This window comes from Natator depressus, chromosome 8, assembly GCF_965152275.1.
Source record: "Natator depressus isolate rNatDep1 chromosome 8, rNatDep2.hap1, whole genome shotgun sequence".
Classification (NCBI taxonomy): Eukaryota; Metazoa; Chordata; order Testudines; family Cheloniidae; genus Natator; species Natator depressus.
In genome coordinates this window covers 11,491,758-11,510,244 of record NC_134241.1, presented here as the reverse complement: position 1 = coordinate 11,510,244, position 18,487 = coordinate 11,491,758, and the positions used below count along the sequence as shown (strand labels likewise).

General features: G+C 42.6%; 1 long non-coding RNA gene across 1 annotated transcript; it reads left to right on the top strand.

Annotated features, from left to right (window-relative positions):
- The first annotated feature begins 840 nt into the window (after positions 1 to 840).
- On the top strand, positions 841 to 15,306 carry LOC141992744 (uncharacterized). Its single transcript, XR_012640638.1, has 3 exons — positions 841 to 958; positions 12,687 to 12,803; positions 14,940 to 15,306. It is a non-coding gene; the product is annotated as an uncharacterized LOC141992744 (long non-coding RNA).
- Positions 15,307 to 18,487: the final 3,181 nt, after the last annotated feature.

Here is an 18,487-nt window from a genome sequence, read left to right as displayed (position 1 = left end):
ACTCAACCCCTCTCTACGGTAGCTGAATGCATTAGGAGGTGACAAACAGGGGCAAGACAAAAACAAATAGCCAAGAAGGTGTGAGTGGACAGAAGTCAGCAGCATTACATGGAATACAGTCCTTATCTGTGATTTCCCCCCACCCCGCCCCCGTGGGCTCAGTTATATATATTTTCAGTCAGGATGACTCTGATTAGGTCACTGGCTTGTTGGAATGAGCAGTCTAGCTAAATAGTTATACATTCATGGGACTGGTTTAACCAGTCACTTTCTAAAACTCATTTTTCAATACATATTCAAACCTATAGTTACTCTTTTATATCCCAGCATCTGCCTGTGACACAGAAACACTGGTTATCATTTCCACAGTACACTGTCCCTGTAATAAATCTCTGGTACTTCAAGCAAGCGTTACTCCTAAGAGCATGTTCTGCAACCCCTTCTGGGGTTTTTTTTGAATGTCTATGATACTTGAGTTGCAGGAGATCTGTGGTTCATGTTCAATATTCTCTAATGGTGTGATTTATCCATTAACATCCCTAGCTATTACTGACCTCTTAGACTGAGATCTTCAAATATTCTTTCCTAGTGGACCTAATTTGTGGCAGAGGATTACGTTTTTCTCTTTCTCCCTCTGCCCCAGGTTCTAGTTTCTTTTCCTAACTGCTCCAAGTGAAATAGATTTTAATATGATCATTCTAATGCCCATCCCTTTACTATGGAGAACAGGATGTACAGCTGGTAATAATCCAGGGTTGTTTAGATTACTTTTCCCTTCGTTGCTTATGATTTTATACTGACTCCCCTGCTGGCCCCAGTAATCAGAAGTTAATTATTTCCACTGGCAAAATGGCAGTCCAAAGTTCTAGATCCTATCCTATGGTATGACACAGACATACTGGTTATATGGGGATAAAACTGGAGCCAACAAATACTATGTGTATATACAACTTCTGTTGTAAGTACTATTTAGATTATTTGGTAGATTGAGTTCTATTCTCTCATAATATTTTTAATAAAACCAAACGCGAATCTTTCATTGCCTTCTGGGTGAATTCCCTTTGGGTGGGGGGGATTTAAAAAAAATGTGCAGGAAGACTGAGAGGTTTTCATGGGGTATTTAGGACCTTTCTGTAAGGAGCTCACTTCTGGTGCTAGCTGAAACAACTCTGGCTCATGTCCTTTTCCTTCTAAATTTTTTTTGCTGTCAAGGGACAATGACTCTCAAGAAATGACTTATTTTGCCGAATGCTTGGCTAGATTACTAATCCAAATGGCACTATACTTCAATCTGATAGTCATGTTGTATTTCTTGTGTTGCCTGACATTACACCGTTGCTGGTTTTCCAGAGTATCACTTGGTGTTTGTTGGGAGAATAAGAGCACAGTCGTGTATCTGTATTTTTCTGCTGCAACTTACTGTATGCCGTTCAAAGATCTTGAATGCTGAAGCGATGACACAAAACTGCCAGCTAAAATGTGCTTTCTCTAAGAGATCCAGGTCTCTGCAAGAAGTTCCTTTCCAGCCTGGGAGTTTTTGTTTCATTTTAACTTTAATTGCCTTCTATGGTCCATAAACTATATTGTTTTCATTTAATTCTGGGAACATAATGAATTTCTGTGGGCTTGTTTCCTGTTCAATGCAATATCTCCAGTAGATGTGAGGTTTATTTCACTAGCTAGTTATAAATTTACCCAAACTCCCACTCCTTCACCTGGGGAGCAATCAATAAAAGGAAACATGAGTGGGATTTCAGACCCTTCACATCCACTGAAATTCAGAGATGTAAATCCACAGGCTGGCTCCCCCCTCCCAATGTTGCTGCCAAACATGGAGGCGGAGTGATGGTGCGGCCGCCGAATTGCCACCGGTGACTGAAGAAGAGTCGCGTCCCCACTGCTGAATTGCCGCTGTGGTGGAGCGGCCGCCGAATTCCCGCCGCCGCTGAGGGCAGATTGCCGCCCCAGAGCCTGACCTCCTGCCGCCCCTTTACATTTGCCGCCCCAGGCACCTGGTGCCTGGAGCTGGCCCTGGATGGGCGACATTGGCCCCCCCAACTGCAAACTTTGGGCAGGTGCGGTATTTGTCCTCATTGGCCTGACTGGAACTGCCTCCCCAGATATAGAAGTCAAACTATCCCTAAGGGTGGGAGGAAACAAATTTAATCTGAACTGTCTGAGTTTGGGGCAAAAAGTTGGGTAGTTTCTTATTTTACATGGACCCGTTTGTCCTTCCTGTATAATAAGGAAAGCTCCACTTTGCCTGCATCTCTCCTATAGTTCTTAGATAGTGATTTCATTCTCACAAGGGGAACCACATTTCCCCTACAACTTCCCTTCAATTCAAGCCCTTAACTCCAGCCAAAACAATCTCTCACGCCCCATCACAGCGTCAAGTGTGCATGTGTTATCCCATTCTTCCAAGGCCTTCTCCAGGCCTGGTGAGAATACAAAATAAAAGCCCAAGATACCTACAGGTCACCCTTCCTTACTCCCTGCTTACCCTGAAGTTATCATTCAGCTATTAGCAAATAGTTTTGAAACAGCTAATATATTTTTAATTTTCTAGATTTAGCCCCTGTATTTTCCTGTTAATAGCGATGCTGAAGAGCAGAGTTCTGAGCGCTCTTGAAAATTGGGCCCCAAACTCCCAATTCCCCTCTGAATCATGCAGGCAAATCAGGGTTTGCTCCAGTGAAGTTAGCAGCGCTAAACTGGTGTAAGTGAAAGGAGAATCGGGCCCATACTCAACTCATTTAAGACCAGCTTGTGATATATTTACTCACACTGACTAGTACTTTACACCAAGAGAAATCCCATAGAAATCAATGGAGGAAGGTGCTACTCAGTGTGAGTAAGAATATCACAATCTGGCCCGTAAACATTATGTTCATATTGTCCTTCTTTTACCTCTTTGCTTTCTTTGTTGTCCTCATAATAATTTGTTTCTAAACCAGTGCTCTGCACTATTATAAATATAAATGTTGGAGTGTGTGCGTATCTGGGTGCATAGGGTGACCAGATGTCTCGATTTTTCGGGACAGTCCTGATATTTGGGGCTTTTTTTTAATATGGGCTCCTATTACCCCCCCACCCCTTGTGCTGATTTTTCACACTTGCTATCTGGTCACCCTATATATGCATGCGTGCACATATGCAAGCTTGTTTTGAGACTAGCTAAAGCAGCAACCGTGTAAAACTGTTCACAGTACTTTCAAGGGACCTTTTTAAGTTTTAAGACCTACTGTTTTGCTAAGTGCCAGTTGATCTCTGTGCCGTTTATCTCTCTTGATCTCTGCCTGGCTGCTGATAGACAAGCATTGCATTGTTCCGTGTTGAAATATTTCTGTGAAGTGGGACTTCAGGAAGTTTGGGGTTTTTCTTGCCTGTGGCTAATCAGCCGTAGCTATTGTTACTTTTGCTGACTTTTGGCAAACCCATACATGTGCAGATCATTCCAGCCGAATCGTTTTTCACGTTTGTCTTCAGGGTTCTGTGGAAGCAATCTGTTGTAGGTGCTGTGGCGATGGAAGCAAAACCTAATATTTGGAGATAATACCTCAGCCTAAGTCTCAACTATCTGTCTCGAAGTTTGTCTACTCCTTTGGGAGCTGCCTACCCACTCAAAGCAGTGCATACACTTGGTACCAGTGTTTGCACATGGCTGTGGTTGTCATGGAAGTTCAGCTGTAACTTAATAGATCTCAGGTAAACGTGAAGAAATTTGTTTCAAACAGCACTGCACTGAAGCTCACTAAGAAGTCTTTAGTGCGCACCAGCAAGGTCTACACGGACCAATTAATGCACCACACATTAGGGCGCTCTAGAAATCATCCCCCGGGGTGCGCATTATGCATCATATAGAGAAGACCTCCGGTTTGTTTTGTGTGACAGTCAGACCTCCATTACATCAGAGATGCCCAGTGCTTTAGAGGGTCTTACAACAGAACAGTATGCACAGCTATTCCTCCCTAGTTCTTCCTTACACTTTCCTCTGAAGCATATGGCCACTCTCAGAGATAGGATATTAGACTAGATGAATCTTGGATCTGACCCAGTATGGGAATTCCCATGTTTCCTTGATCTTTTCCAAAGCTCTAGGTTTTTTTTCTATGCCTTAATAAGATTTTTCCTCAGGAATTTCTTCCCTATTATTCCTTTCTCAGCCCTCTATTGATCTTCATTGTATTCCTTTTGCTTAATTTTTGCAACTTGAATCTCTTCTCCATGGCTATCTCCCTGCTACATTTCTACCCCCCAGCTTGTGCTATTCCTGTCCCTCTCCAACACCCTTTGGTAGATTTTCCTCCCTTTTTCTCCTCCCCCTTAATTCCTTTGGGCTGGCCCATGAGTCTTGCTCATACTCTAGATATGGGGGATGAGTATCTGGGAGTGTGAGCACGTGACAGTGTGAATTTACAGGACACACTGTCTGTGCGGCTGAGTCGACATCCCAGCAGGGCTGGATTACCCAATAGGCAGACTAAGCACGTGCTTAGGGCACCAGCAAAGCAGGGGGCACCAAAACAAAGATTTTTTTTTTTTAAAACATTGATATTTGATATTTCAAAAAAAGCATCGAAGTAGTCATCATGGGAAAAATCAGAACTTTGTTAGACTTCCTTACACTCCACTCTCTTCCCCCGTTTTTCTGTTCTCTTTTTATTACTTATCCCCACCTACCATGTGCTGCACACTCTCTCAGTCTTGTTGGCGGCAGTGCTGTTGATTGTTGTCCGGTGGCAGTAAGTTTTTTCTCAACAGTCCAGTTAATTTATACATTTTTCTCTGCCTCAACACGCTGATGGGCAGTTCTTAAAACATATTTGGGCAATGATCGTGTGTTGAAATCTCTTTCTAATACTTGCTGGGAGGCACACGCAGTGGCAACAAGTGCAATTCTGGAGTCCAACTCAAAGATTGTGGATGCATTAGAAAGTATAGCTGAAGACCAATCACAAAAGGGAGAAACTATAGGAGAGGCAGAAAACATTGCAAACAAGATGCAAGAACTAGAGTTTGTATTCATGTTGACCATGTGGAATGCAATTTTACAACACTTTTACCACAGAAGTCAAGCTCTCCAAGAAAAAGAATTGGATCTGAAAACATGTGCAGACCTCTGTCAATCATTAGCAGACCACTTACACACTTTGAGTAATGATTTTGAAAGATTTGAAGACATATCAAAATTTATCTTGCCTGATACTAACTACAAAGAAGCCCAGTCCCGCAAGCGAATCAGGAAAAAACAAGCAAATGATAGCAGTGCAACAGAAACAGCATTGAATCCTAGAGACAAATTTCGCATATCTACTTACTACGCTATAATTGATACACTTGAAGCTCATATGAAGAGGAGAGGTGAAGTGTACGAAGAAGTATCAAGTCGATTTTCTCTTCTAAACAATATGCACTTATCTGACAAACAATATTCACAAGGTTGCCAAAAGCTAGTTGACTCATACCCTGTTGACTTGAACATGAATCTCTGTGGAGAAGTACAGCAGTTCCACTGTTATAGGCGCGCAAAGTTTAATGAAACAGGAAAAATGAAATTCAGTCACATTGATCTTCATGACACAACATTGAAAGACAGAATACAATGTGTATTTCCAAATGTAGAGATCACACGACTTATTTTTCTAATATTGATGATGACTAACTGCTCCGCAGAACGCTCTTTTTTTTCTCAGCTGAAAAGAATAAAAAACCCTCAGAGAACAACGTGTCAGGACTTGATTCACTTTCCCTATTGTGTATGGAAGCGGACATGCTTCGTCAAGTCAGCTTCGATGAAGTTATCCAGAATTTTGCAATCAGAAAATCTAGAAAGAAGCTATTTTAATTTCAGCATACATGTAAGTTTTGCGTCATTTCGAAAAATAAAATTTTATTTTAAGGTACAGTATTGTTTTTATTTTGAATTACATATTGGGGGGGCACCATAATCTTTTCAGTGCTTAGGGGGCTCTAAAGGTCTTAATCCGGCCCTGCTTTCCCAGTGATATACTTCAATAATAAACCAACTCTTCCATTACTTTAACTCCACATTTAGGATACAATGATGCTAGTTAAACATGGAAAAGGTTTTTATTAGATCACTACCCAGCAGTTGAACCAAATATCAAACGAGTACAATTCTTCTGCCTACTTGTAAACTTAATTTAAAACTCATAGATCCAGTGGTTCATTGTGTAACAAAAAACCGAAGGGGCAAAATGTTCCAGGCACTAGAGGAAACCAGGATGTGTAGTGTCCAGTGTGTCTGTAAAATTTCACAGTACAATACCGTCAACACCCTTTAGATAATTTATTTGAAATTCAAAAAGAAAGCCAGAGATCTTAAGACCCGGCAATTAGTAGTGGCTTTTGACCTCTTCAACTCACTTCACTGAAGGGTCATTCCTTCAATCAGTTGCTATTAAAGGGGTGGGGAAGGGACAGAAAAGCACACGACCTTGTCCATCAAAGCCGGTACATGTCATAGGATCAATGGTGGATACTAAATGGCTTCAGTTGTCAGCCTGCCTGGGTGATGTTATTAACATTGGGATGCGAAGCTGATCTAAAGGTGGTGGCATGGGTGAAAATAGAAAGGAGGGTTAGATTTGGACTGAATATAAAATAAAAATCTGGCACTTGATTAAACTATCTCCCGTAGGTAAAGCAAACTCACTTGTAACAGAGTAAAAGGAAGCCACTGTAGATAAGTTACAATCTCAGCAAGAGAAATGTAATTAACAGGTAGCTCAGCCTTGGGAAATTTTGCAAAGAACCAGGACATTGTGACCCTTGAAAGGGATTGGCTAGCCTTCCCCCTAAAACAACTTGTCTTAATGGTGGAACTTTCATGATTAGGTTTCACTGAAAATGTATTGAACTCCACTAACTTCTTGATTCAATTTTTTAAGAGGTAGGACTTGAAAAATGCACTCAGTGCCTTCTCACCCAGACTAAGCCTTCTCACCAAGCCCCCTGCAATTTATGGGAATGTTAATAGTTAGTGGACCAGATTGTCCAGTCTGGTGTGGCTGTTTTGGAATTGTTTTTGGTGCCACAAAGCAGCCTTAAACCCAGAATAACTGGCCAGTGGAGGATTCTCATTGTGTAAAGGAATGTTTCAGTGGTGCAGGGTGATAGCTCTTAAGTCTCTCCCAATCCTGCCACCTGATATAGGGTGTGTGGCCAGGGCAACATCCAGATGGCCCACAGCTACCAGAACATCCCCCATGAGGATTTGACAGCCAGTGTAAAATAGAACAGCCGTCAGAGCAATTTTAATTTCTTCCCAAGATGTTATTCCCAATCTCATACCTCCATGTCAAATAGTCATAGCCTAGTGTTCCAAGTGTGTAGGATTGGGGGCCAAAAGTCTAAAAAGGGCATCATCACCTGGGCCTTGATGTTTGCATGGTAAAATCCTGAATTTGTACACGTACATCTCAGTTGTATGAACATCAAGTAGCCAGACATCTAGATAACTGGCAAGTGTCATTATTTGTGTGCACAAATGTGGAGACTTTAAAAAAAAATGGTTCAGATATCTGAAGTGCCTGTTATCTCTGGGGAAAAAAGTACTAGCCATGTTATTTTATTGATTAATCATATTACAGGAATGCTGCAAATGTACCATAGAAACATGTAGGGAGAGACACATTCTCTGAAGATCCTGTTCGACAGGTCATAATTCTCCCAATAAATACTAAGTGAGGAAATTTTACAAAGTCCCATTTATAGATTCAAAACTCTGAGATAATTAGCTGCTACAGTAATGGGGGTAACTATATAAGCACCTTAGATAAGATAGATTTGGGAGTATTTTTAATTCTCCTTACTAAAATAGGAGGTAATGTGAACTCCATGTGTTTGCAGTCCACCTCCCATGGAAGCAGAACAGGTTGTAACTTGTGCTGCTCTTATTATCACCAAGATTAATTCATGCACAAAATAATTATTTACAACCAACCAAAATAAACAAAGATCTGGAGAGTTCATTTTCAGCAGCAGCTAGAAGTGTAATGTTTGTTTTCAATGATAGCCGAGTTATCTAAACCTCCCAACTCTGCCAAACTGGGCTATAAATGAAATGAGATTCACCGTGCTTTCTGGTCAAGTTGGGCAAGGAAATACCACGGAAACAGCTTTTTGTGGAGTTTTTTTCCAGCCCTGGCCAGAACCAGGACGTGCAGCAGGACACAAAAATGAGAAAATAAGGAGAAGAATGTTATCTGAACTGCTTTTGAATCTGGAGAGGTTGATTTGACTTTTCAGTGAAGATTTGGTCCTGAACCAGTGTCCTTCTTTCTGATGTGATCTTGGTTTAATGGATGAGTTTGCTTAAGGATTTGTTGCATTTTTTTTCTATTCTTTGTGAACCAAAACTCAAATCCAAATTCCGTCAACCTTGGACGTCTTCAAAATCCAAATGTCATGCCATGCTGCATCAGCCCAGTGTTCCATCTTGGCCGTATCCTTTCTCCAACAATAGGTGCTATCAGCTGCTTCAGAGAAAGGTGAAAGAAACCCTCTAGGAGGCAGTTATGGAATAAATTACCCATAGGGAAAGTTTCCTCCTAAAAGTTAGAGGTCAGTTTATGTCCTGGAGCATGAAGGTTTATATCCCTTCCAAAACTCTTGGGTTGAAATCCTAGCCATTGAAATCAGTGGCAAAACTCTCGTGACTTCAATAGGTCAAGGATTTCTTCATCCAGTTTTTTTTAAATCCTTCCTACTATAACTCTGGATATTCTTGCTGTCCATGTAAATATCCAATCCTTTGTTGAGCCCCACTAAGCTCTTGTGGCAGTTTTGCAAATAACCCCTCTCTTTATGATAGGCCAAACAAAAACTTCAGAGCTGAACATCTGTGGGGCTGTTCAAAAATCCGATCCAATTTGTTTCCCCCCTATCTAGTTTGTATCTAGAAATTTGTGATCTTGTTGTAAAAGAATCTGATGACTCATTGCCTCTCTCTGACCTCCTGCCAATATCACAGTTCAACCAGTCAATTAAATGAGAAACTCTAATTACTTCAAATTCAACATTTTCCCAGGATTTTGCTATTTGTAGAATAGTGAATAATTGTGCCCTTATATATCTTTCCTTTTTATTTTTCTTGGGGAACATACAAAAATTATATGTAAATATTTTTCTCCAGTGAACACATTTTATTACCCCCTTTTCCCTTTTGCTTTCATTAAAAAGTGCCTCCCCCTGCAGCCATGACTTTAATATATAAATAAATAATGCCAGATTCAAACAGCCTAAACCATAAAAAAAAAACCCTGCTTGAAAAGAATCTAAGGCAACTACCACATCTGGAATAATAGTCAACATATTTTAGAAGGAGACTTCATTTTTTCTCACACAGCACACTAAATCATGGTGCCGCTCTGTGCCAAAAATAACAGTTGGATATGACTATGGATGGACGTGAACTTATAATGAGGTTCAATAAAGTACTAATCTTATTGGGTAATGCAATCTGGTTTGCTTTTGCAGGAGGGGAAAAAAGCGTGCGTGTGTGTGTGTGGACAGCGTTCAGCTATCTCTGCTTAATCCCTCTATAGAGTTTTGCCTGTGCAAATAAATATTTCAAAACTCATTCATTTTGTCCCAAATTTGCCTTGTTGCAGGACGGATGGCCGATTCCACCTGTCCACCATTTCGATCTAGGAAAATTTAATGAGACCATAAGCATAAGAGCTGTAGCATTTACTAAGAACCCCTAGAGGGTATTAGCTGTGCACAATTTCTTCATTCTCCTTTTTACTACAGTTCATTCCCAAGTAGAAAATGAATCACTAATTATCAGCTGTGCATTAAAATCACTCATGATCTTGGGGAATAAGCCTCTGCAAGATCACAAGACGAGTCCCATTTTGCTGTTCATTCACTGGGATCTGTGTATACCCACGGGGCCTGTGATGAAGAGAGGGCTTAAGTAAATCTAAAGGTGGCACCGTTAGGCCAGTAGGAGATCCACACTGACTGAAATGAAAGGTGACATTCAGAATGAGATGTAATGGGATGAAATAAAGAAAAGGAAAACTCAGCTTAATAGCAGGAAATGCTTCCGAATGTTGAAATCCATTCATCTACGGAACAGTCTCTGAAGGGAAGTGTTAGAAATCTCACTGCCTGAGACACTTTGTCCAGTTGAGATCTAAGGATGAGGGAGCCATCCTGCACTGACCAAGGGAGTGGCTTGGATGACCTAATAGGCTTTTTACATATCCAGCACTGATGATTCTGTCTGTGGGCAGGAAGGGCCCAAACATCATCCTCACTGAAAAATGGGTGGGGAATGGAAAACCTACAGGGGAAAGTATTTTCCCAGCTCTCATCCCCTTACAGGAAGGGACTCTCAGGATTGTGGAGAGGCTAGGGAGCATTGTCTCCTCGATGCACAGCTTGAGGATCCATGGGGAATCCTGCTCCCAACTTCGTGGGTCTTGGGACATTAATGCAGAGGACCTGACCTGATCCAGTGCTCCCTTAAATCTATTGGGGGGATATTATTATTTTAAATATGCATTGTTTTGGTGGGTTTAAAGTGTTGATGACACCTGATGAAATTTATAAATAACTTTGATAATGTAGGTTTCAGAGTAGCAGCCGTGTTAGTCTATATGAAGTGAGCTATAGCTCACCAAAGCTTATGCTCAAATAAATTTGTTAGTCTCTAAGGTGCCACAAGTCCTCCTTTTCTTTTTGATAATGTAGTATGTATTTTCTGGAAGTGGGGGATTCTTCCATCACTTTCTATTACAAGGGTTGTTTGTATGAAATTTAGCTATGTGTTGCTTAGGAATTCATCTGCTCTTCAGGCTGCTCATTCTCCGGTTGAGTTCATCCTCTTTTTGTGACATCACAGTCATCTCTGCAACAGCTAATTGTGACATCATGAGCAGGGCCCATCCCCTCTGAGGGCCTGACTCACTCAGGAGCCATGCTGCTACTAGTTCCCAGCCTGTACCCGCACCATCCTTCCCCGCTCACTGGGGCTGAGGGTGTGAAGTTACATTAATGCCTGCTGGAAACCTGTGGAATCATCAGGAGCATACTGTGTAAAGCAGCTGTTCACTGCCCTGCACTCTCCAGCCTGATGCCAACAGCCTCAAAAATCCTTGTAGGTCCGAGCGCTCAGTGCTCACACAAAAAGGGTTCTCCAGACTGTGGATGGGGAGGCCAACGTTACCTGGGTGCTTCTTGGTTCCCACTGACCGTTTGGGGACTGTTGTGGTGGAACCGTCATCTCTTGCTGCAGAGAGGATTATAAAGCTTTGGGGTGTCCCATTCAGAGCATCACCTTCTGACCAGTGTGGGGAGAAGGAGAATAGGAGTGCACAGGGAGAGACCTCAAAGCAGTTCTTATTTCAGTGCTACTATTCCCTCCCTGCCCCCGCTTTTCCCCTTCCTCTCCCCCCAGAAAGAGAGCGGTGGAAAATCTATTGAACAACAGAACCTTAGGCAAACAAACCCCATCACAAACACAAAGTCAGTACTGCCACTTAAGAATGGAGGTGATCCCATGGAGTGGAAAACCAGGTTTGCAGACTCTTGCCTGTCAGGATCCTTCCTTTCATCCAACATGTCTAAACCCATAAAATTCTTCCTTTCACTTCCCATATTTTATCCACAAGAGGGTGATTAAACTATCATTTTGTCTCTGGAGCTTGGGTTTTTGTGAAACAAGAAGTGGGAAGCCAAGTCCAATGAAGTGAGCTATAGCTCACGAAAGCTTATGCGCAAATAAATTTGTTAGTCTCTAAATGCCACAAGTCCTCCTTTTCTTTTAACATGGTAATTGTTTACTCTGCAGGATGCCTAACTTGAGAAGACACTACTGTCCCTTGCAGATTTAGTCTGGCACAGCTCTGAATTCTCATCAGCCAACTGGATTGCTAATTCAATGCAGCCATGGGAGCAATATATTTATTATGCTTTAAATAAATCTAGCTCCAACTGATATATTTTGGTCATGTAATCAGTCTAGTTTCATAAAAGTTCACATGTGCTTTACAAATGTGCCCAATCTATATGATCAGATGTGTGGGAAATATATATTTTTTCCATATGGGTCATAATATAACATAAAAAGCTTTCCTCCCCCTTCCTTGCAGCCTCATGTGGGCATATATCATAACAATCAAAAATCTGATGAGAAAATGCGTAGTGTTCAGAGCTTCCAAGTAGTTTTCCAGAGACCTGTCGGTTAATGTAGCATAAATCATTAGCAGCAAAGTTGTTACCTGAACACACAAAGCAAGGCACTCTGATTTCCTCGCTGCTGTAGAGAGAATAATTGCCGTTCCTGCTTGGTAAATATCTTGCAGTGGGATAATTCAAAATAGATTAACAGGAAACGTGTATGGAGCACACTAGCCAAGAAGGGGGCACATAACAGGAAGTAAGTGGCACTGCCATGAATAAACAAACAAGGCCAATCAGTAAGCATGACAACATATTTCTTTAGCGCTTTTTGGCCAGGATCCCTGAGAGGCTTACAAATTAGCAACATGCTTAAGGAGACAGCTGTTTAACAGCACATAGCCGTTAGTGACGGATGGAAGTAAATAATACCTTTATCAACTGAAACTACAGGAGAGATTTTAGGTACTGTCGGCCGATGTTATTACCTAATTTAACACTCACTAACACTCCTACTCTTTGAACCCCAGTTTTACATCTCATCGAAAAGACTGCACCGGCAGCCATAGACTGTAGTGTCCCACATGGTAGAGAACAGCTTTAATGAATAAAGAAGAGAGAGAGGAAAACACAGTATCACCTTACAGGTAATCCCTAAATCCTGGTCTGGATTTTGCAGTCAAAAAAGGGACAGATGTGCTGCACACAGCACCCCCTAACTACATGCTGAGGTATTGGTGCAATACTCAGACAAATAATGCCACTGTCTGCATCACGTGCACCACTTTCTGCAGCTTTTTTGGAAGTATCCTAATAAAGTGCTGACCAGGGCTCAACCTCTCCTAATTCTGAGGTCTGATGAAGTTAGTCATTAAGCTGTGTACATAAATAATGCAAAAAAGCTTCCATCTGATTCTTTAAAGTGTATTTGCTTGTCATTCTACGCCCATTATGTGTTTTCAGTTTTACTGGAACAGATGTTGGTTCCAAGTGAATTTTAAAGCTGTAGGTGCAAATATTTGTAGACACCAAATTTTTAATTCTCATGCTCAAGAATTCATGCTGAAAGTAGCTGCACAGCCCTACATGTAGGGAGGAGAAATAATACTAAGTCATTTACTTGGCCAGTCAGAACTAAGCGACACAACTCAAATTTTAATTATTGGAGCTAGTGGGGAGGGGGAGAAGAGGAGAATGAACAGTTTTTGGAAGTTAGTCAATTTTTTGTTTGTTTTGAAATTTGAAATGTCTGAAATTTCAAAATTGGAGAAATTCTGACCAGTTCTATAGTTGGTCAAAAAATAGGGAACAAATGTCATGAATATTTTGTAAAAAAGTTTAACTCCCTGCTCTCCCCCCAATTTTGAAAGGTCATGATCAATAAATAAAAAAAGAAAATGTTCTCTGTGATGAATATATTCAAGGAAATCATGATTTGTTGCTGGATATTCCATGGATTAAATTAGTCACTGTGGATTATAATAATACTTAGCACTTCTGTTGTGCTTTCCAGCTAAATCAAAACACGTTATGCATGTTCATTACATCCCCAACACTCCTCTGAGACCTCCAAGGTAAAGTCAGATTCAATGACTTGCCCATGGTCACACAGGAAACCTGTGGCAGGATTGGGAATAAAATCCAGATCTCCTGACTTCTGTCCTGTGCATTGGCAACAAGGACATCCTTCCTCTCACATGTGGCTACCAACTTAAAAAAAAAAAACCCGAAAAGGGAAGGAAAACCCCTTTAAGGCCCCTTCTGGGCCTTTCCCGTTAGAAATAAGATCCCTCTAGAACAAGCCCTGTGATATTGACACAGTATCTCTTTGTCACGTTGCTGTGACATACAGTACTTTCCAGTCTGATACTGTGACATGATGGCAGTTTAGGGATACTCACAAGGATGTTGGCCATGATCTTCTGAAGACTATGGATGTAGCTGAAGTATCTGTCCCTTGAGTGCTGAGAGAGCAAAGTGGGTGTGATTTCTTTGAGGGCTGCTCACTACACAGAGCACTACAAAAGCCAAGTCCTTAGGGTATGTGGAAAGGACAGAGTTGCTCCCCAATTTAGCCAGCCATCTAGCTGGCTGCTGGAGTCCGTTACATTGAATTTTCATGAAGAACCTTATGGGTCTAGTAGAATGGCAATCACCAGGGCAGGACATCTCAAAAGGGAACTTCCTCGTCTAATTCTGTACACTCAGAATCCCAAATAACTTCAACATTGGTTGTCTTCCAGTGTCCCTGGATGAGGATTTGTTGATGCTCCAAGATGCCGAACTTGCAGGTTGATGCTAGTTCCCACAAATCCATCCCAAAGCTAGTTTTCAAAAAACTGTGTGAGTTTCCGCATTATGGACAGAAAATAAAACACTGTATCCATATTCTGTAGCAGGTCTGGACCTGTTCTGCAGGGTGCATTACTGCTTTCCCATTCATCTGCTGGTATCAACATTGCTTCATATATTTTTTAACTGTATTATTTTACTATGCTGTGCAATACCTCCTGGCTTACAAGACAAGACAGTGACTCATACTAGATGTCTTCTGAAGTCCTACAGTTGCTAAATGACCAGATCCATAGGTACCAAAGTATTAGTGGGAGTTTCCTCATGATAACGGCAGATGAGATAGAGCTAAGTTTGCCATTGTTGTCTGTCAAAAGATTGCAAATTCTGGAACATCATGTGACCATTCTTTAAAGGTAGAGGTGACTAATTCATAAGCAGGAAAATGTAACATTATTATTGATGTATAAACTACTCTCTCTGTTTTCTAGCTCCATCTGCTGGAAGTGAAACAAAACACTGACTTAACAAAGGCTCCATAGCAAAACAGAAGCCCTATTTGAAAATGTATCAAGTTATCAGTAAACACTTGAGCAGGTCTGTAGTCAAATTTTGCACGGTCAGTTTCTGTGCTAAACAAAACCCAAGGACCACTCTCTGCACGTCTGTCAATGCCATAGTACTGCACTGGAGACTGTCAAGGAAAATGAGAATGAGTGAAAGGTGAAGCAAATCTGCACCGGAGCTTGAAAACTTCATGACACCTGCTGGCTTTATAGGCTTTGGCATTTTCTGCTGCTGTATCACATTAAAGAATTGATCTTTGGGATACAGGAGGAGACACAAAACAATACTCTCGACACAAGTAGGTTTGAATACTTTGAGTCTCTTGTGTCCATGGGGATGTACAATCAATGGTTCATACCTTAAAAGGTCTTTTATTCTAATTCGATCATGGAATTGTTTGTTTATCAAACTCGTCTCTACTTAATGTAAAAATCAACAATTGGGTGAAGGAGCGATTGGTTGGGGGTTTTTTATTAATTTTTTTTAGTTATAAACTTTGAGGTTATATTTTGGAGCATGCCTGTGCAGACAGGAAAATATAAAAGAGAGGACAGCCTTGCAATTAAACAAAACGTAAGCTACACCTAAAGAGCACCTGTAGAACTGGGTTACCGCTTCTGGGGAAAAATCTTAAGGTCCTTTTCTAAACCAGTGTGCCTGCTCCACAAAAATATCACCAAGGAAAGACGTGTGTGGGGAGGAAGTCTCTGTGAGGTTCCCCTCATGGCATTTTCCCCATATCAGTCTGGGGGAACAAATGGGTTCCTGTGTCTTACCCATTAAATGCCCACTGACTTCAGCAGGCATCTTGCCAGAGTAAGGAGGACTGAGTAATAACTGAGGAAGGATTTCATTCATGTTTGAATGAAAGAAACTAGTGTGAGTGACTCTGGATACTGAAAAGGGGACACCCCTCTCAACCCACCCCCACCCTGGCTGTGCAAAGAGATTTATCCTCCTTAAATGATAGGAAATGTGTTTTTAAAAATCAGTGCTTTCTAACTGGGGGTGACCCTCCCAGCATGAGCACACAGGCTGCTATGGCAACCCGCCTAAAGTAATATCCTGGGTGATTTGCGTAGGCTCCCTCTGGCTCTGCTCAGCGCTTGGGCACTGAGTCTTTCACTGTAAACCTCCAATACGGTGCAGCTGTTGGCTTCCCAACACAGAGCACTCCTATATCACCTCAGCATCAGAAAGGAGCATTCTCCCAGGCTGTGCGTGTGGCAAATGGGAGTTGGCTGTATGCAGGGGTGAAAGTAACTTAAAGGACTTACCGGTACGCCAGAGTCCTGAGCAATGGCCGTGGCCTCAACTGGAAGAGGTGGGGCCTTTAAATACCCGGGCCCTTTAAATCAAGCGGCAGCTGGGAGCCCCAGGCCCTTTAAATCACCCCCAGATCTACCAGCTGCAGAGGCGGCTGGGAGCCCCGGGGCTCAGGGGCAATTTAAAGGGCCCAGGGCTCCAGCCGCCGCTACCGCAGCGGAGCTCTGGGCCCTTTAAATTGCGGACAGAGCCCCAGGGGCTCCCGGCTGCCGCCGCTACCCCAGGGCTTGGGCGGAGATTTAAAGGGCCTGGGGCTCCGGCCACTGCAGGGAGCCCCTGGCCCTTTAAATCACCACCAGAGCCCTGCAGCTGCTACCCCAGGGCTCCGGCAGCAGGGCTCAGGAGGTGGTTTAAAGGGCCCGGGGCTCCAGCTGCTGCAGGGAGCCCCAGGCCCTTTAAATCGCCAGCCTGGGGAAGTCGGTCTGGTCCAGTCTGGCGTACCGGCTCTTGCCGGTATGCCGGACCGGACCGGCTTACTTTCACCTCTGGGTATATGCTACATTTCCACTTCCCTGACCCTGGGAATTTGCATTACAGAGCTGAGTGGGAGGGGAAGGAGTTTGGCCCCTAAGCAACTTAGAGTAGCCTCAGAGCTGCTCTAAACTCTGCCCGGATGCCTGTGGCTCCAAGAGGCCATTCCAGCTGTTGGAGATCACCAGAGCATATAAGTGTTCTGGTCACACATTTTTTTCCCCAGCAACAACCCCTACCCTGGGGGAATCCTGAGAAGCCTCCTAGACTTGTTTCACTGCCCCTTTGCACCTGAGAACAGTGCAAAGGTACCACAGTGGGGCTAAGAATCCACCCCCATGTCTAGCGTGTGGAGGCGTGGCAAAGTCAAGCTTTGTTTTTGCAACCCACACTTATCCAAAGTGACTCTGTCTCCTAGTGGCTGGGTACATAGCCGTTTATAATTCTGCTACAGTCTTTGAGCTAACTGACCCTGAGCTTTTCCAGTTCGGGCAGTAGAGGCTTATCCTTTTAGATCCAGAAGTCCTGAGTTCAGTCCCCACTGCTGACGACCCACCCTGGGGAGTTGCGTTACAATGGCTTTCTTTGCACCTGGCTAGCAATAAATGTGAGCGTTCAGGCTGCTGTGATTTATGCCAGGAGACCAGATCTGCACAGGATCAGAGGAGTGCAAAAAGATCACTTCAAGCCCCTCCTACATTGCTCTACATACTTCGGAGCTGTAGCCGAGAATCTGGCCCATTTGCATTATTCTTCCAGCTCTAGTAAATAGTATACAATAATGTAGTTTATGCTATTGTAACCCATGCTAGCAGTGTGGCTCTCTTTGTGTGAGTTATGCGACAGTGCGACATATAGCATGAGTACAATAGTATAGTCCATCATTCCAATTAGAATATTGATCAAAGAAGAGTTCCTGCTATAAAGAAACATCTTGTATAGAGAAAGTCATTCTTCCTCCAGTTTCGATTTGTGCCAGCAAGTGGCGCTCAACACCTTCTTTGCTTCACAGCTGTATTTTCAGCTTCACAGAGCGAGTTTTAGCATATACTCAGGGATCTATTCTCCCCCAATGCACATGAATGTCTCAATGGGAACTGACCACTAAGTATCCTATTGATTTATAATCGTAGCGGCTAGGATCCCTAGTCATGGACCAGGACCCCGTTGCACTAAGTGTTGTTTCACAAACATGAAGCTCGATGAAGAGGACAGAATTGGGTGTCTAGAACACAGAAATAAGAGTGATCATAGAAGGTTAGGGTTGGAAGGGACCTTAAGAGGTCATCTAGTCCAACCCCCTGCTTGAAGCAGGACCAATCCCCAATTTTTGCCCCAGATCCCTAAATGGCCCCCCTCAAGGATCGAACTCAGAACCCTGGGTTTAGCAGGCCAATGCTCAAACCACTGAGCTATCCCTCCCCCTCATCCCTCAGCCGAAGTTTTCAGAAGTCACTCGTGACTTTTGGGTGCCTCATTTTTTGGGTGCTCAGCTTGAGGGCCTTGATTTTCAAACAGCACTGAGCCTCCCACCTCTGAAAACCCGGCCCTCGAGGTGTTCCGTTAAGAGCAAATAACTTCAAAATATAGAATCCCAATGATTTCAACGGGCCCATTTGTAAAATACTACCTAAGGGTTGGCTCAAATCGATTTTTTCTGTTACAAACTAATTGT